The sequence below is a fragment of the Glycine soja genome, chromosome 11 (assembly GCF_004193775.1).
Source record: "Glycine soja cultivar W05 chromosome 11, ASM419377v2, whole genome shotgun sequence".
Lineage (NCBI taxonomy): Eukaryota > Viridiplantae > Streptophyta > Magnoliopsida > Fabales > Fabaceae > Glycine > Glycine soja.
The window spans coordinates 28,970,108-28,975,547 of NC_041012.1; the positions used below are offsets into that span (position 1 = coordinate 28,970,108).

Sequence of the window (5,440 nt, forward strand, 5' to 3'; positions counted from 1 at the left end):
CCCTGTGTACCACCCCATACTTTTTAAGCAGGGCATGCATTGTCCTGTTGCAAAAATGGGTTCCTTGATCACTAACAATTGCTTTAGGTACTCCAAACCTGCAAAATAGATTAGACCTGACAAAGTCTGCGACAACTTTAGCATCATTAGTTCTAGTGGGCTTGGCTTCCACCCATTTTGAAACATAATCAACTGCAAGGAGAATATAAACATAACCAAAAGAGACAGGAAAAGGACCCATGAAATCTATACCCCAGACATCAAACACCTCACAGAATAGCATAGGTTGCTGAGGCATTTGTTGTCGCCATGTAAGTGTATTTCCTGCTCTCTGACACTGCTCACAAGTGTTGCAGATCTTCCACGCATCTTTAAAGATGGTGGGCCAATAAAAACCACAATCAAGCACTTTGTGAGCTGTCCTTTGAACACCCAGATGACCTCCCGGTGCGGAAGAATGACAGAACTGCAGGACTGAGTCAGTCTCACGATCTGGAATGCACCGTCTAATGACCTGATCACTGCACAATTTCCACAATTAGGGGTCATCCCAAATAAAATGCTTAGCATCACTTTTAATCTTATCTTTTTGGGCCTTAGATGCTAAGGGAGGAAAAACAGAGGCAACTAAATAATTGACAATGTTAGCAAACCAGGGAGTAGAAAGAGAGTCAGAAATACTATACAATATATACAAATGATCATCCGGGAAATCATCCCGAATAGGTGAATCTGCACCAGAGACACGTTCGATCCGACTCAAATGATCAGCAACTAGATTTTGTGCTCCGCTCCTATCACGGATCTCCAAGTCAAACTCTTGGAGCCAGAGCATCCATCGGATCAACCTAGGCTTAGAATCAGCCTTCTTCAACAAGTACTTTAGAGCTGCATGGTCAGTATAAACAATAATGCGAGTACCAAGCAAATAAGATCGAAATTTTTCAAGAGCAAAAACTATGGCTAGAAGCTCTTTCTCAGTAGTAGTATAATTTGCTTGGGCAGCATCTAAAGTCCTAGAAGCATAATATATCACCCTGGGCAATTTATCAATTTTCTGAGCAAGGACAGCCCCCAATGCATAATTTGATGCATCACACATAAGCTCAAAAGGGGCTGTCCAATCGGGTGCCTGGATGATGGGGGTGGTAGTCAACGCTCTTTTGAGGCAATCAAAAGCCTCTTTGCATCTGTCATTAAAGTCAAACTCCACCTCTTTTTGCAACAAGTTGGACAGTGGAAGGGCTACTTTGCTAAAATCCCTTATAAAGCGCCTGTAGAATCCTGCATGACCAAGAAAAGATCGCACCTCTCGCACACAAAAGGGGTAAGGCAATTGTGAAATAACAGAAATTTTTGCAGGATCTACTTCAATACCCTTATTGGAAATAATGTGGCCTAAAACTATACCTTGCTCAACCATAAAATGACATTTTTCAAAATTTAGAACAAGGTTAGTTTCAATGCATCTATTCAAAACTTTTTCCAAACTATTCAAACAACCATCAAAAGAGGATCCATATACAGTGAAATCATCCATAAACACCTCTATGCAATTTTCTAAAAAATCACTGAAAATACTAATCATGCACCACTGGAAGGTACCAAGGGCATTGCACAGGCCGAAAGGCATCCTCCTATAAGCAAAAGTGCCGAAGGGGCAGGTGCATGTGGTCTTTTCCTGATCCTCAGGAGCAATAGTAATTTGCATATAACCAGAAAAACCATCAAGGAAACAGTAGTGGGATTTACCTGCCAGGCGTTCAAGCATTTGGTCAATGAATGGCAGGGGAAAATGGTCCTTTTTGGTAACCTGGTTCAGCCTCCTATAGTCAATGCAGACTCTCCAACTGTTCTGCACCCGAGTAGGAATCAGCTCCTCCTTCTCATTTCTGATCACTGTGAGGCCAGTCTTTTTCGAGACTACCTGGACGGGACTCACCCATTGGCTGTCGGAGATAGGATAAATGATTCCAGCTTGCAAAAGCTTGGTTATCTCCTTCTTCACTACATCAAGAATCACCGGGTTGAGTCTTCTCTGTGGCTGTCTTACTGGTTTAGCTCCATCCTCTAAATTTATTCGATGCATACATGTGGATGGGCTAATACCAGGAATGCCCGCCAGGGTCCAGCCTATAGCCTTCTTATGCTTCTTGAGAACTGACAACAACTTCTCCTCTTGCTCATCAGCAAGGGAGGCAGATATAATCACTGGAAAACTCTTGCTATCATCCAAGTAAGCGTATTTTAAATTTGATGGCAGAGGCTTCAATTTTGGTGTGATCGGCAGGATAGTGGCAGAAGGAGATGGTTTCTCAGCCTGTACCTCATAAAGAAAATCAGAGGTATGTGTACATCCTGAAACATGGTTAGTCCTATCTGACTCTATAAAATCAATCTCGAGAGGTAAAACACCACCACCAGACATGCAATCAATATCACTTTCAGATTCACTCTCAGCATCAAATTCAGACATATGATCAAGTACAATTTCAGACTCAATGCATGAAGAGTGAGAGGCATGCAGATTAGAATAAAGATCAGTCATGTATTCATCAACAACATGGTCAATTATTTCAGCACGAAATACAGAAAGATCTTCAGATGGGTATTTCATAGCATCCAGAATATTAAAATGAACAGTTATATCACCAAACTCCATGGACAGTGTGCCTGCATAAACATCTATCTTAGTTTTAGCAGTTTTCATAAAGGGTCTGCCTAGAATGATGGGAACTGATCCTTGAGAAAATCCATCTTCCATATTCAAGATATAAAAATCAACAGGGAAAATCAGTTCACCAACTCTAACTAAGACATCTTCTATGAAACCAACAGGATAGGCAACACTTCTATTAGCTAAATGAATTACCACATCAGTTGACTGCAAGGGACCTAGAGATAGAGAATTAAAAATCGAAAGAGGCATAACACTAACAGAGGCTCCTAAATCTAGCATGGCATTGTCAAACTTACTATTCCCTATAATACAAGGTATGCTGAATGTACCTGGATCTTTGCATTTTTCAGGAATTTGAGGAACAGATTTACCAATCAATGCGGAGACATTTCTGCCCATGCTAATTCGTTCACTTCCTTTAAGCTTCCGCTTATTAGTGCACAGCTCCTTCAAGAATTTGGCATATCTTGGAATTTGCTTTATTGCATCCAACAGAGGTATGTTTACCTCTACTTTTCTAAACGTTTCCAAGATCTCTTTCTCTGCCTCTTCCATTTTTTTGTTGGAAACTGCTCTTGGAGGGAATGGAAGAGGGGGAATGTGCTGCTTCTGCAAATCAGAATTACCTGTGGAAGAAGATTCACCTGCACAGAAATTGTTAGGTAGATTTTTGTCATCACCTTTTTTTGGAATAGAGTGAAGTTTGGCAGGTTCATTTGCAGATGAGGAAGGTGCTACGGGTTGAGGTCCTTGACACTGCTTTCCCGACCTCAATGAAATGGCACTGACATTTTTGGGATTTTGGACAGCTTGAGAAGGCAGCTTGTCAGAATTCTGGGACTGTTGTTGATTCAATTGGGTAGATAATTGTCCCATCTGATTGGTTAAGCTCTGAATGGAGGCTCTGGTCTCTTGCTGAAACTGCATGTTCTGCATAGTCATTTGCCTCACAAGTTCTTCGAGGGAAGGTTGTGGAGGGGCCTCAACTGTTGGCTGTTTCTGGGGTTGTTGTTGTTGTTGGATTGGTGGAGGAATGTATGGTCTGCTTGGGCCAGCAGCATTTTGGAAGGAAGGAGCAGGCTGCTGTTGTTGTTGCTGAGGGTTGGACCATCTAAGGTTAGGGTGATTCCTCCATCCAGGGTTGTATCTGTTGCTTGAAAGGTCATAATTGCTTTGCTGTGGTTGATTTTGCTGCTGAGGTTGAGGAGGTCTATTGTAAATATTTGCAGCATAAGCTTCAGGCTGCTCAATTGCTCCAGGTTGCTGCATGGAAGGGCAAAGGTCTGTATGGTGGTCAGCAAAGGAGCACAAACCACAAACCCTTGCGACAGGTACAGATTTCTTATTCAAGGCCAGCTGGGTTACCAAGTTGACCAGCGCATCCAATTTGCCTTCAAGCTTCTTAGTTTTAGATGATGCAGATGGGTTTGTAGCTACCTCATGCACTCCTCTAATGACTATGGCATCATTTCTGGCGCTAAACTGCTGGGAGTTGGAGGCCATCTTCTCAATTAAATTTCTGGCTTCAGCAGGAGTCATGTCTCCAAGGGCTCCACCACTGGCAGCATCTATCATACTTCTCTCCATATTACTGAGTCCTTCATAAAAATATTGGAGAAGAAGCTGTTCTGAAATCTGATGGTGGGGGCAACTGGCACATAGTTTCTTAAATCTCTCCCAGTACTCATACAGGCTCTCTCCACTGAGTTGTCTAATACCTGAGATATCCTTCCTGATGGTTGTGGTCCTGGAAGCAGGGAAAATTTTTTCTAATACTCTCTTAAGGTCATCCTAGCTCGTAATGGACCTTGGAGCAAGGTAATACAACCAGTCCTTTGCCACTCCCTCTAATGAATGAGGAAAAGCCTTCAGAAATATGTGATCCTCTTGGACATCTGGGGGTTTCATGGTGGAGCAGACAATGTGAAATTCTTTCAAATGTTTGTGCGGGTCTTCACCTGCAAGGCCATGAAACTTTGGAAGCAAATGAATCAGTCCAGTTTTAAGAACATATGGGACATCCTCATCAGGGTATTGGATGCACAAGCTTTCATAGGTGAAATCAGGTGCAGCCATTTCCCTTAGAGTTCTCTCACGAGGTGGAGGTTGTGCCATGTTCTCAGAATGTGCAAAATCAGAATGCTCAGAATCAGAATGCTCAAAATTATAATGCTCAAGATCAGGATGTTCAAAATCACCAATAACAGAATGCACAGATTCACCAGTTATGGAATGCTCAGAATGATCAAAAGGTATAAAATGATGCCTAATTAATCTATGAAATGTCCTATCTATCTCAGGATCAAAGGGTTGTAAGTCAGATGGATTGCCTCTAGTCATACACTACATTCAGCATGCACACAACTAGTTGCCTTGTCATGTAAATAAAGGTGTAGGTTTGAACTACAGCTACCCTCAAATGATATCCAAATGACTTGAAATTTTGTGAGCAACCTTATAAAATGATGAGAAGATAGCACAAAAAATTTCAGACAAAAATTCAAAGTCTAACTATGAAAGCTAAAATTGGTAGGTTAAGAAAAATAAGTGAATAAAACTTGAAAAATAAAAAACTTTTGACAGAATCGGCTTTTTTGAACGATGGAGACCTCAGCCGGCCTATGGCCCGCTTCCAAGGCGTAGGAAATTTTTTTCTACCCCAAATGCATATATAATAATTGCGATTCTGATAACCGGAGCAAAAGTTATGGCCGTTTGAAGTTTTGACAAACACAAAATTTGCTAGTTTTTTGGAACTTT

The 5,440-nt window shown here is 41.5% G+C and overlaps 1 non-coding gene across 1 annotated transcript; it reads left to right on the top strand.

Moving 5' to 3' along the window:
- Positions 1-4,313: 4,313 nt before the first annotated feature.
- On the top strand, positions 4,314-4,420 carry LOC114377765. Its single transcript, XR_003659201.1, has one exon. It is a non-coding gene; the product is annotated as a small nucleolar RNA R71 (small nucleolar RNA).
- The last annotated feature ends 1,020 nt before the right edge of the window (positions 4,421-5,440 follow it).